The sequence below is a fragment of the Budorcas taxicolor genome, chromosome 18 (assembly GCF_023091745.1).
Source record: "Budorcas taxicolor isolate Tak-1 chromosome 18, Takin1.1, whole genome shotgun sequence".
NCBI classification, from domain to species: Eukaryota; Metazoa; Chordata; class Mammalia; order Artiodactyla; family Bovidae; genus Budorcas; species Budorcas taxicolor.
In genome coordinates, this window is record NC_068927.1 from 62,781,014 (window position 1) to 62,795,737 (window position 14,724).

Below are 14,724 nucleotides of genomic sequence, written 5' to 3' on the forward strand. Positions count from 1 at the left end.
CCAAACCCAGGATGTGATTAGCATATCAAGTTAGTCTTGATTACCTACTATAAGAACACAGAAAGTCAGAAAAGGATGAGAGAACCAAGAAAACTTTTTCTTCTTGTTCACTGCAGCAGTTGCAGGTTTAAGAGTTGTGTTGTTGCATTTGAAGGTATTTTCTCAACATGTAGTTATGAGTTTGCAACATAATATCCCCAGAGAAGACACAGAGCAGGAGGAAGAAGAGGAGGAAATGGCAGCTTCTCAGGTAATTGTCCTGCCCCTGGTCTGGGGCTGTGTCTGCTTTTCCTTCTGAAATGCCTGGACTGAGAATCCCCAAACCTTTAGTTCTCTGCTTCTAATTTTTCTGCCTGGGTTGTCTGTTATCAAAGCCTTATTTTCTCTCTCTTTTCTTTCAATAGTGAAGCCAGTCTCCTTAGACTATTTCTCCCTTGTGTCCCAGAGCCTTTTCTCCATTGTTTGTATCCCAGCTTTCTAGAGAGAGTGATGCATTCCCAACGTGAATTTGTGACTTTCAACTGGTGAATGTATTCCCTTGGTGAGAGATCAATTCGGAGAGGCACTGGTATCTGAGATTCCCACTGGGATGTGGTTCAGTGTTGGGATCTTAGAGAAGTAGGGGAAATTCCATGATGAGTTTACATCTGGATGCAATTCAGTTCTTTAGAACAGGAGTAAGAAAATGTCCTTATAAGTAGAATGAACTCAGCAGTCCAGAATTTTTCAGAAATGAAAAAAGTAGCAGACACTGCCCTCTCTATCTATAAGAAACAATGGCTGCTAAATGTATTATTAGGTTACAGATCATGGGAGGTAAATATGAAGTGAAATTTGCTTAAAGCTGACATCTTTTCACCATAGGTTCAAATTATGGATTCCATAATATTGCCAAAATATCCGGTGGTAATAGTGCATTTTTCTTTGTACTTCTTACCCCATGACCTCAGATGTTCACTGGTTTAGATGTTTGTGTGAGATTCCCATGCTATGAAGTTCTTTTTTTTTTTTTCTGTCTGTCTTGAACAAGAGTCTTGGAAAGAAAAACTGAGGGATGTATCTAACTATCACAGTTAATGGGGAAACTCAGTATCTTTTTAGTTTCTCTCTGGTTTGGAAAATGAACACTGTTGGCTAAAACCAATGCACAACTTGATAGCTGCGAATCAAGCTTTATCTAGGGCAAAATGAGGACTGCAGCCCTGGAGACAGCACCTCAAAGAGCTCTGAGAGACTGCTTTATGGTGGCAGTGGGGGAAAGTCAGTCTTTATAAGATTTTGGTGAAGGGGTGCTTTGCTGAAAGTTTTCGCTTTTGTCTCAGGTTAAAAGGGTTTGTTAACAAAATAAATCACTTGTTACATACAAATAAATAATACAGATATTTACTTAAAAATTGCCAAACTGACTTTCAATATACTAACATTAAAAGAAAAGAGAAGTAAAAGCAATAGAGGATACATCACCAAATTGGCTTCTGACCAACATCCAGACTCGGAACAGCACTGGGAAGTCCCAGGACACAGCACATCTGGAGTCTCAATGGGGAAAAGGTCCCAAGCAGAGCTTCTGCTCATTGGGTGAGACTTCAAACTCTGCATTTCGGGTCTGGTTTATAATCCCAGGAGGGATACAAACTGATAACTTCACCAATCTGTGACCAAATTGCAAGCCTGGTTCTATGTTAAAGCTGTTTGTTTTGTCTTGTAAAACTTGGAATGTTGCTAAGCCTGGGGTTCGGTTGGCTGGGCCCCCCAATGTCTCAACAATCTCAAGATTTCTCCCCCATCTTATCTCTGGTGCTGTAAGTCTTGCACTCACCGCAGGCAGTCACTTAGTTGCTTTCAGTCAGGGCAGTGTCCAGGCAGGTTAGAAGCAAGGTCAGAGGCCTGCTCGGCTTTGTCTCTGAAGCCTAAACCAGACTATTCATTTCATTTCCCTAACAAGGGGGAGTTCAGTGCAGTCAAGCTCTTACTTTACACAAGGTTTTCTGCCAGTTGTGGGGAGCTGGTGTCACCATTTAGTGATTTTCTAGATATAAAGAGATGCAAGGGTTTGGATCATGAAATCAGTTCCTGACAAGACCCATTCTACTAGATTCCCTGGAGCAGAGTGCCTCAATACACCCTGAACTCCCTCTGGGGAGAGTTGACAGCTGCAGGGACCATAGGGCTCATTCTCCCCAGAGGCAGATGGCAAATGCCCTTGTTGTTCAGTTGCTGGCAATGCTCTTGGCAAGTGCCAATTTGTAGTTGACAACACTCACGTGTGTTTAGTAGAGATGCTGGGTTTTGGGAGGGAAGTGAAGTGAAGTGAAATGAAGTCGCTCAGTTGTGTCTGACTCTTTGCGACCCCATGGACTGTAGTCTACCAGGCTGCTCTTGTCCATGGGATTTTCCAGGCAATAGTCCTGGAGTGGATTGCCATTTCCTCCTCCAGGGGATCTTCCCATCCCAGGGATCGAACCTGGGTCTCCTGCATTGTAAACAGACACTTTACCGTCTGAGCCACCAGGGAAGTCCCTTTGGGAGCGAGGGTTTAGGGTTTTCACTACTCAAATCCAGGTCTGATCATTTCCAGTACACTCCGTGCTCACATCACACACATAGTCTCATTACATTTTTGAATTTTCCAGAATGTTTACAAGAATCACATTAGTGCTAATCTATGTTCAACTGTGCTAAATTTTAAAATATAGCTCTGTGCAAATGATACAGATTTTCAGGAAATTAAAAAATTCAGAGTCAGAGCTTTACTTTATTTTATATCATTGTGTATGTCTGCATCCTAGTCTATTTTTAAAAATTAATAATATCATCCTCAAATACTTATGCACATTTTTAATCAGTTAAAAATTATACTGATTTTATTGACATGACAGTTTTTCTCTGTTACTAAGTATGTAGGCCCATTTTAGTGTATGTTTATGTGTGAGAACATGTTGATATGATTTGATCTATTTTTTTCTTTGAAGAGTCCCTCAGAAGGAAATCATGATCCACTCCAATATTCTTGTCTGGAGAATTCCATGGACAGAGGAGCCTGGCAGGCTACAGTCCATGGGGTTACAATGAATAGGACAAGACTGAGTGACTACCACTTTCTTTTTTACAAATATTATCAAATATTATTTACAAATATAGAAATTTCTATAAGTTTTCATTAGAGTTGTCTCTGTGTATTTTTCTATTTTATTAAAGTCTAGAGTCCATATTTGAAGTAAAATTTTAAGCTCTGCCATTTACAGAATGTTTGTTAAAATATTTGCCAAAAGGTGCGTCAGCAGCATTATTGATTTTACATTATTTCTGTTGCACATTCAAGACTTCTAAAATTGTCAGAAATATATATAATATATACTAAAATTAAAATGATTCTTACTGCCAAGGTTACTATCCTATTAGACTGTAAAATCATTAAAACTCTTGAAGTTGAAAGTTAAGTATGAATTCTTCCCTTACTTTCCACTTCATTGCTGTTCAAAAATGGTCATTAATGGAACACAGTTTTCAACATTGCTGGTTAAAATAAACTTGTTAAAAATGGGCCACATATGTCCCACTCCATACTCTTGGATCAGAGTACGCTTTTTAAAAATATTTCCTGTTTCTTTGATAAACAATTTATCCCATGTCACATGAGTAAAACACTAAAAAATAAATATGCCAATGTTGATCTGATTATTTTACAATTTCTCTTCCAGATCAGAATAGTTTCTGTAGTGATTTGTGGATCATATCTCATCCTCTTCTCTTGGGGTTAGAAATATGGTAGAAAATATTATATTAAATTATATTATTGTGTAATACCGGCCACTCTCCTAGATCAAAACCAGGTCTCTGAACTTGCTGTTTTCATCTTGGGTCACATTAGGAAGTCTTCCTGGAGAAGGCAATGGCACTCCACTCCAATACTTTTGCCTGGAAAATCCCATGGACGGAGGAGCTTGGTAGGCTGTAGTCCATGGGGTCCCTGCGAGTCGGACACGACTGAGCGGCTTGGCTTTCACTTTTCACTTTCATGCATTGGAGAAGGAAATGGCAACCCACTCCAGTGTTCTTGCCTGAAGAATCCCAGGGGCAGGGGAGCCTGATGGGCTGCCGTCTATGGGGTCGCACAGAGTCGGACACGACTGAAGCGACTTAGCAGCAGCAGCAGCAGGAAGTCTTCCCGCAGCCATATGACACATGTACTTTTATTTCAGGGACGACTGAGGTTCCAGGATGTGGCCATAGATTTCACTCTAGAGGAGTGGGAGTGCCTGGACCTCGGTCAGCAGGAACTGTACAGGGACGTGATGTTAGAGAATTACGGAAACCTGGCCTCCTTGGGTGAGGATAACTTTCTTCCAGAATCCCTTATCTACCCACATGGTTTTGGCCCCTTCATTTGTAGAATGTCTCCTGGAATCTTCTGCTTCTTATAATAGAGTTTCAGATCCCTGCATTTTAGGGGAAAATGGGAATCTGTGAGTTTAGAAAGAAGACTTCATGATGGTTATGATTATAACCTTTTTCTTCCTTGATGTAATCTGCCACCTTTTAGGTTAGTGGCAATTCTGTAAGTTTTGTAGTATAAAAGGGTGTCACTTTCCTTTTCAAATCAGATTTCTACTACTTACTTTTACCTTAGTAGTACTTCACTAGAATCTCAGATCTGTTCTTTAATGTATTTGCTAGTGCTGTAAATGTCCTTTCAATAAAGTATTTGGGAAAATCATTCTCTAGGCTGTATTAACAGTCCACCATGCGTTCTCTTCATGCATGAATACATATTGGATTGGAAACTGATGAAACTCTAGCAAAACAAATATTCCTTTCTCTGATGAATAGGTCTCGTAGTCTCTAAGCCGGACCTGGTCACCTTTCTGGAGAAAATGCGGGATCCTCAGGATGTAAGGGGAATAGAGACAACAGCAATACACCCAGGTATGTCTGAATGGATGGAGCAGATGATTCAGGTGAGAGGTCCAAGCATCAGAGAGGAATCTATCCTTTGTGTATGGTTTCAGAAGATCTGCTTCAGTGGATATGATTTTGGGGAAGTCTGGTTATATTTCTGTTGCTGTCATAGACGGATATCTCCTGCCCCATTCTATCTCTTTAATCAATCATGAATTCATCTCCAGTGGTTACTTTTCTCATTCACAGTGAGAATTAAAATTCTCTTCTTGGCCTGTGACAACCTGCATGAGCTGGCTGCTCTTCCATTTCTTGGGGATCCTGGGAAAACTGCCCATTTCTGAGTAACTCTATGATGCTCCTTTTAAAGTTGTTTCTACCTCTAGACAAAAGTGTGTGAGTGGAGTTGTAGACAAACTGTTAAAGTTGTAGGAATACTGGGGACAGATTTTTTTTTTCTTCTGATTTATAATTTCTAAAACACTGGAAGCTACAAATATCAACTGATAAGTTTTAAACTCAAGTCATTTCTTCACTGCATCAGTCAAAACCTCCTTAAAATGAAAGAACGCAAATCTCAGGGTTACTTCAAAGTTTCTTTTTTCTTTATATGAATTCATGTTAAATATATTAAGTATATCTATCCCAATTCCTCAATGCTAAAATACTTGAATATATTCAATTACCTCAAAGAATGTTAAAATAAATTGGCATAAGAGATTTGAACATTTTCCACCATATATTTAATGGTTGTTAAACTATTAGAATTTTTAGATAATATAAGGAAATCCTTCAAAAATGACCTTATTGGAGTATAGCTGTTTTACAATGCTGTGCTACTGTATAGCAAAGAGAATCAATTATACATATATATGTATATCCACTACATATCCACTCTTTTTTGATTACCTCTCATTTAGGTCTCCATAGATTACTAGGTAGAGTTTCCTGTGTTCTCCTCATATCTTTAAAGTCTTCTTATTTAATTTCTGAAGAATGACTACTTTATTCATTTATCTTGTTTGTTATCAGTTTCCCTGGACTTTATCCCACATGTCCTCACTTTCTGATGAGTTCTCTGTCAATATCAGTTAAGACTTTTAGATTTAAACATCCAATAGAACATTCTCAAATAAAAACCTGTGTGATAAGAAGTAGAGCCCAGTGAGAGCCCTTCCTGGAGCCTGGCAAGGAGGGGCTGGCACAGGAGAGAGGCTGCAATGGTGGGTCTTCCCTTTGGACACCACTCACCAATGGCGCTCTGCACTATAGAGGTACAGGCTTCCTCCACAAACTGTTTGCAGAGCTCCTCTCTCCCTCCTGTCCCCTCAGGATGTCTCCTCACAGCCAACCACAGTCCTCTGCCTGGGTCTGCTCTCCAAACCCCACATTCCAGCACCCAGCCCTTGTCTGCAGTGGTGGACACCCTCTCAGGCTGGGTGGGCAGGGCTGGGGTCAGCAGCCTGTGTACAGGTCTCATTCTGTCCTGCTGCCACAGACTGTTGCCGTGTTCTCTTCCCACAGAGAATGAGGCTCCTCTTCTACCCCAGCTGAGCTCCCATCCCGTCCCAGTGACGGGCTTCCCTGGATGTCAACCTCTCCTCTCTTCAGTTCCCCCACTAGGATTGGAGGTCCCATACTGCCTCTTCCATTTCCTTCTTCTTTCTTTTGTCCTACCTGGCTAAGCAGGAAACTTTCTTGTCCTTTGAGGTGTCCAAGATCCTCTGTTAGTGTTCAGCTGGGCTCTGTGAGAGTTGTCCCATTTGCACATGTATTCTCGATGCATCTGTAGAGAGATGAAATCCATGTCTTCCTAATCCTCTACCATTTTGATATTTCTGTCTCTATTTTATCCTTAATCTAGTGAAGGGTTCATCAATGTCATGTAAATATTTAAGGATGTTCACTGAAAATACTAAGTAAAATGACTTGTTATTTGGTATCTTTCAGCTGTGTCTTCTTAGGACACCCAGGGTTTGAGGCCAAAGAATCCAGGGTTAGAAGATGTATTCCCAAAAGCAAACCTAGAAATAAATGAAAGATTTCACCTTGGCAACTTACATTTAATGAAAGACTGGGAATATACAAGGGCATGTGAAATACAGAGAGGATGTTTGCAAGGACATAAGGAAATTGAGATAGTTTCACATAATACAGATATGACTGCCAAAAAAAAAAGTACTATGAGTCAGTTTGGGAAAAACACCAATTTCAGGCATCAATATCTGCAGAGAGTGCATGTTTTTAAGCAAAGACCCACATCGTTTTTGAAATATACATATTCTCTGAAAGGAAATGTCTCAAATCTGGAAAGGTATCCAGTCTATACTGCAAATACTCATTCAAACTATTCTGAACATAGGCTTCGATTAAACATAAATTCAAACATGTCTGGAAACTAGATATTTAAAAATCGGGGAAAACTCCCAATATAAGCAGTTTGAGAGATCGGTAAGCAAAGCGTCATTAGTCTTCCAACAACAGATTATTCTCTCTGTTCCAATATTTGTAATGTTGATAATAATACAAGGCACTTAATCTAACCACTATAGTTCGATACATATTGTGATATGGTTAATATGGAACAACTTTTCATGTGTACTAAAATAGGTCAGGCCTTAAGTAAGAGCTCCACCCCCAATAATTACAAGAGTATTTGTGATGGAGTGAGACACTATACATGCAATGACACTGGGCATAAGGTTGAACAAATCTCAAACCTGAACAAATATCAGGGACCTCAATGTTCACACAAGGTTTTTAAAAGTAATAAATTTAGGAATATCTTTTATCAATGAACACATCTATATACAGTGGAGAAGGCAATGGCAACCCACTCCAATACTCTTGCCTGGAAAATCCCATGGACGGAGGAGCCTGGTAGGCTGCGGTCCATGGGGTCGCTAAGAGTCGGACACGACTGAGCATCTTCACTTCACTTCACATCTTTATATAAGAGTATTCATATTGGAGAGCAGACTTATAATTGTAATGAATATGATAACGTTTTTCTTTTTTCTTGTTTTTTTGAGATTTAAAAAATTTTAATCCAGTTCAAATCAGTGTGTGTGGTTCATTTCCGCTCCTTCACTGCTGAACCTGGGGGCTGAGTTTGCTTCGGCTTTCCTGCCTTGTTGCCCGTGATGACCAAGGTGTAAAGGTATCTGCTGCATCGAACTGGAAACTTCATATTATCCTTATTTTTCTTGATCTTGACAGATTTGGCGTCCTTTCGCCCAGCTGTGAGCCGATTGTCCTCGATTTCCTCAGTTTTGCAAGGCATGGCGACCATGCGTGGAGATTGCAAGGAGAGCAGCAGGAGAGAATTACTTGGAGCACTCCGGAAAGTTTCTGATCTGTCTTCAGATCTTACTCGACAGCAGAGGATTCAGAATCCATGGAAAGAGAACAAGTGTGATATATGTGGGAAAGTCTTTACTTACTCATCCAATCTAACAAGACATAGGAAAATCCATTCAGGAAGGAAACCTTTCAAATGTACAGAGTGTGGTAAAGGCTTTATGCGTGGCACTGATCTTACCCAACATCAACGAATCCATACTGGCCAGAAACCTTATAAATGTAAGGTATGTGACAAAGCCTTTAACTGTAGCTCAAGTCTTACTAGACATCAGCGAGTTCACACTGAAGAGAAGCCTTATAAATGTACACAGTGTGGCAAAGCCTTTAAACAGAACTCAAGTCTTAATCATCATCAGCGACTTCATACTGGGAAGTCCGACCAATTTAACAAATGCAGTGAAGTCGTTACTTGCTGTTCAAGTCTTACTGAACATCAGGCAATTCATTCTAGAGAAAAGCCTTATAAATGTAAGGATTGTGGCAAAAGATTTATCAAAATTACGAGCCTTATTCCACATCGCCGAATCCATACTGGAGAGAAACCTTATAAATGTAAGGAATGTGGCAAAGCCTTTACCCAAAGTTCAAGCCTTATTCAACATCAGCGAATTCATACCGGAGAGAAACCTTATACATGTAAAGAATGTGGCAAAGCCTTTCGTCAGAGCTCAAGTTTTCATAAACATCAGAGAATTCATACTGAAAAGAAACCTTACAAATGAAAGGAATGTGGTAAAGGCTTTAATCAGAGTGGTCATCTCACTAGACATTTGAGAGTACACCCTAGTAATGAAACAAGTGATGGAAGAGATTTGTCCTAAATATACACCAGAAAACATGAGAGTTTATACAAGAAACACATGGGAATGATGTAATAAATATGTAGAAAAGTATTTAATCAAAACTCGAATCTAAGTAAATATCAGAGACGGCTTACTAGGAAGCATTTCATCAATCCTGTTTTCTGAAGTTACTCTGAAGGAGAATTACTGCAGAGAGTAATCTGTAGTTAAAACATGTAGAAAATTGATAGTATGGATCATGAGATGAACGGTTGGTGTTTAAGAAGTTGTGGTTATTAGCACTGTATCCTTGTTTAGACTGACATGATTTGAGATTATTTGAAAACCAAAATGAATGTAATTCAACTCTCAAATAATCCATGCTAGGCCTTGTTTCTAGTGTTTCTTCTTCTGATGGTTGCTACCTCAAAGATGAGAGAAGACCTTCTATATTGTGTTGGAACCATTTATATCTAATCTCCATTAGAAGATTAAAGACACAGTAATGTAAAATGTACAATGAACATCTAAATGGAGGTGTTTGTCATTGATGTCAAATATCCCTGTAGGTCACGTCATGTAAGTGACGATGGACTCTTTCCATGTATTAAAGTAAGACAGGTTTGTTCTAAATTTTCAGTAGTTATATCACTTGATTTGTAAGAACTCAGTGATGGTTAACTAAAATATTGACGTATCTATAATATCAACAGAAATCATGGATATTAGTTGACAACATTGAAATAAAAACATCTTCTGTGATAACCTAGAAATGTATGGGAAACCCTTGCTGAAAAAGTCATATAATTAGGGTTTGTCAATTTACTAAGTGATTCCTAGCCTCTGTTTTGTAAACCATAGAAATCACAGTTCTCAGGTCATTGTATCAGAAAAATAAATATCTTTCTCTATGCTTGTAATTTGTATTTTAATCAAGGATCACACAGTGGGTTTTAAAAGGTTTTATTTCAACTGTGTGTTAAATATGCAAATTAATAAAAGTGAATAGTTTTTAGTATTTTGGTTGATTGTAATGAATTTAGTGTTAACCCACCACCACCACCATTAACCTCTCCCACCTTTTTTAAGGTTGTAGAGAAGAGACCATAACAAACTATTTGGTAGCAGAGAGAGATCCCATCTGTAGAAATTAGTTCCTTACTGGCTTTAAACCTCTAATAACTTCAGATATTTTCCACCATTTCTATGTTGTATCTACTCTCTCATTTTGTAACTACTTGGACATTGTGACGGTTCTAATAAGAAGGATCATACAGAGTACTGTTGAGAGCTTCCCTGACTGCTCCGTGCTGTTGTTGCCTCAGCATCTGTCTGGGGAGCAGGCAGCCTGCAGGTCCTTGAACTCACACCAGCCAGTCCTGTGAGCACCTCCACTAGGTGACCCCCTTCCTTGAGATCAGCAGTCTGGCTGAACCCCAGGGTCTACTGCACAGGCCCCCCTTCAATGACACCCTCAGAGCTCACCAGAATCCTGCTCCTCTGGTTTGAATGGACCCATCCACACCCAGCCTGGGGAGCCCACAGCACTTCACCCAGGGTCACTTAGAAAGGCCTGAACCCCAAGTACTGGAGCTTTCTCTACCTGGTTCTAGCCTGACCTCCCTCAGAAATTCCCACCCTAAACCCTCCCCTCCTGAGATGTCAGCTGTGCTGAGTGAGATTCAAGCTCAGGGCTCCTGAGTGTGGGTCTTGGGGAAGAAGCATCAGAATAAACAGGGAACTTGCTAAAGACTCCTTTCATGGCCCCACCTCAGACCTGCAGATTAATAACCTCGTAGAGTGGGGAACCTGACCTCGAGGGGTTTGTATTCACTGAACTGGGTTCAGAAAGAATCTTTGGCCAAGTGATTTCCATCTGCTTCCATCAGGATCACGTGATCAGTATTAGGAAATGACCTCCCTTGTGCCCTCCCCACAGAGTTCTCTCTCGGTCCTGTGGGAGCATCAGTGTGGTGTGTAGGAAGTGCTCCAGGGGATTCTAAGGGGAGGCCTGGGTTAAGCATTTGGCTCCTGGTCCATTTGTGAGAGCTGAGGCTGGGCTTCAGTCTGAGGAGAGGCAGCAGGGTTGGTCTAGCTGGATTTGGACCGGGGAAGTCAGCTCATATGGTCTGTGTGAGCCGAGGGTTAGGAGCTCTCTGTGGGGAGAGAACAATCAAGAAATAAGTTCACAGGCTGGTCTCCAGGTAGGAAGTGATTGTTCTTGAATCTTTCCTGAGACAGAGGACAGGAGAGGTGGTTGCGAGTTATAGAGCTGCACAGATGCCTTTAAACGTATTTTCTCAAGATGCAGAGGTGTGTTTGCTGTATAACATCCCCCAGAGAAGACGCAGAAGAGGAGGAAATGGCAGCTTCTCAGGTACATGTCCTGTCCTGGGTCTGGGGTTGTGTCTGCTTTTCCTCCTGAAATGCCTGGACTGAGAACCTGCAAACCTTTAATTCTCTACTTGTATTTTTTTTGTTTTTGGCAAGGGGCGGGGGCGGGCTTGGGCTGTTTGTTTTCAACTATTTGCTTTTTCCTACAATAGTGAAGACCAGCTCTTTACACCACCTCTCCCTTATGTCTCGAGCCTTTTCTCCATTGTCTGTATCCCAGCTCTCTATAGAGCAAGATGAATTCTCTGTGTAATTTAGTGACTTTCAACTGGTGAAAGTTGAAAGTTTATTCCCTTTGTGAGAGATCAACATGAGGAGTCACTGGGATCCAGGATTCCCCCTGGGATGTGGTTCGCTGTTGGGATCTTAGGGAAGTAGGGGAACTGCAGTGAGGAGCTTCCATCTGTATGAAACTTCAGATCTTTAGAACAGGAGTAAGAAAACGCAGTTATAGATAGAATGAACTCAGTGGTCTGGAATTTTTCAGAAAATTTTGAAACAAAAAGAAATAATAGTGTAAGGTCTATATCATTAAAATAACTTGCTCTTAAAATACAGGACGCAGAACAGGGGAGGTGTATGTGAACTGAAATTTGCATGACTGACATTTTTCAGGGTAGATTCAGATCACCTGTTACCATTTATCCCATTATACCGCATCTTTCCTGGTTCAGAGTCTTATGTGAGATTCCAGCACTGTGATGTTCACATTTTCCCTCTTCATCTTTAAGAAAGGTTTTGGATGATTGTCAGGGACATACAGAAGCCATCAGTTACAGTAGAAATCCATACCTTCTTAGTTTCTCTTTGCTTTGGATACTGAACAAACCTGTGTTTAGTGGGCATATTGAGTTTTGGAAGTGGAGGTTTTCATTACGCAAGTCCAGGTCTGAGTTTACATTGTACTCCACTGGCATATCTCAAATAATCATCACATTTTTTTATTTTCACAAATAGTTATGATTATTCCTAATGTTTGTGTAACTATGTTAAATTTCTAAAATATAGCTCAACACAAATGATATAGATTTTGAAAGAAAGGACTCAGAACCAAGAACTCTAATTTATTTTATAATGTTAAGTGCATTTGTATGTTAGTGTATTTAAAGCATACAGATTATCATCCACAATAAATAAAATTTAACCGGACTTTATTGACTTGAATACTTTTTCTCACTTTTAAAACGTATATACTTCCCATTTTAGTGTGTGTGCACAAAAATGATAACATTATTTGATCCATTTTTGAGATATATTTTTATGTTTTTCCCAGTTACCTACACTGGTATACACATTTATTAGAGTTGTCTCTGTATTTGTGCTCCTTTTTAAATTTTTCTCTTTTTTATTTTTTATATTATGAAAGTACATGTGAGAGACATGTGAAATACAGAACAAAGTCACATATAAATTCTATTATATATTTAAAAAATAGACGAATTATGATTTTTAATTGGTGTTTCAAAGTCAAACTCTCCAAAGTTAATGGAATGAAGATTCAGAAAAGTACAAGGATATCAGTTCAGTTCAGTTCAGTTCAGTCGCTCAGTCGTGTCCGACTCTTTGTGACCCCATGAATCGCAGCACGCCAGGCCTCTCTGTCCATCACCAACTTCAGGAGTCTACTCAAACTTGTGTGGATCGAGTCAGTGATGCCATCCAGCCATCTCATCTCATCCTCTGTCGTCCCTTTCTCCTCCTGCCCCCAATCCCTCCCAGCATCAGAGTCTTCCAATGAGTCAACTCTTTGCATGAGGTGGCCAGAGTATTGGAGTTTCAGCTTTAGCATCAGTCCTTCCAATGAACACGCAGGACTGATCTCCTTTAAGATGGAATGGTTGGACCTCCTTGCAGTCCAAGGGACTCTCAAGAATCTTCTCCAACACCACAGTTCAAAAGCATCAATTCTCAGCCTTCTTCACAGTCCAATGCTCACATACATACATGACCACTGGAAAAACCATAGCCTTGACTAGATGGATCTTTGTTGGCAAAGTAATGACTCTGCTTTTTAATATGTTATCTAAGTTGGTCATAACTTTCCTTCCAAGGAGTAAGCGTCTTTTAATTTCATGGCTGCAGTCACCATCTGCAGTGATTTTGGAGCCCCCCAAAATAAAGTCTGACACTGCTTCCACACCTATTTCCCATGAAGTGATGGGACCGGATGCCATGATCTTTGTTTTCTGAATGTTGAGCTTCAAGCCAACTTTTCCACTCCTCTTTCACTTTCATCAAGAGGCTTTTTAGTTCCTCTTCAATTTCTGCCATAAGAAAGTGATGTTATCTGCATATCTGAGGTTATTGATATTTCTCCCGGCAATCTTGATTCCAGCTTGTGTTTCTTCCAGCCCAGCGTTTCTCATGATGTACTCTGCATACAAGTTAAATAAGCAGGGTGACAAGATACAGCCTTGACGTAATAACCATGAACTTACCAGTTAAAAATGAGCTTGTTAAAGAAGAACAACTCTGGTCTGACTCCAGAACTCTTGAATTTGAATCCACTTTTAAAAAATATTCCCAGTTTGGAGAAAAATATTCAGGTTTGGTTGATAGATGATTTATTCTGTATAACAACACTCTAAATAAACATGCCTCTGTAGATCACATCATAGTACAGTTTTTCTCCCAGATAAAAAGAATCTCTACAGTGGTTTTGTGAATTGTATACCATCTTTTTTCTGGGGCTAAAAATATGATAGAGAATATTAGCGTGTAAAAATTATATTCTTGTGTAATACCAGGCGTTCTCCTAAATCAAAACCATTTCTCTTGCTGGTTCCTTCTTGGGTCATATTAGGAAGTCTTGCTATGGCCACATGGCACATGTAACTTGTATTTCAGAGAGGGCTGACATTCCGGGATGTGGCCATAAATTTCACTCTAGAGGAGTGGGAGTACCTGGACCTCGGTCAGCGGGAATTGTACAGGGACGTGATGTTAGAGAACTATGGGAACCTGGCCTCCTTGGGTGAGGAGAATTTCCTTCCAGAATCCCTTATCTACCCTCAGGGTTTTGGTTCCTGCATTTCTAGAATGTCTCCTGGAATTATCTGCTTCTTATAATATAGTTTCAGACCCCTGCTTTTTAGGGAAAAAATGGAAGTTTGTGAGATTAGAAAGACTTCATGATGATTTATGATTCTAACCTTCCTCTTTCTTAATGTAATCTGCCTCCTTCTCTCTGGATTACTAGGAATGTTATAAGTTCAGTGGTATAAAATAGTTTTGCCCTCATTTCAAAATCAGGTTTCCACTACTTACTTTTGCCTTGTAGTACTTG

At 40.0% G+C, this 14,724-nt stretch overlaps 1 protein-coding gene across 1 annotated transcript in view; it reads right to left on the reverse strand.

Moving 5' to 3' along the window:
- Positions 1-14,724, reverse strand: part of LOC128064064 (uncharacterized) — a 425,534-nt gene that overhangs the window by 215,127 nt on the left and 195,683 nt on the right.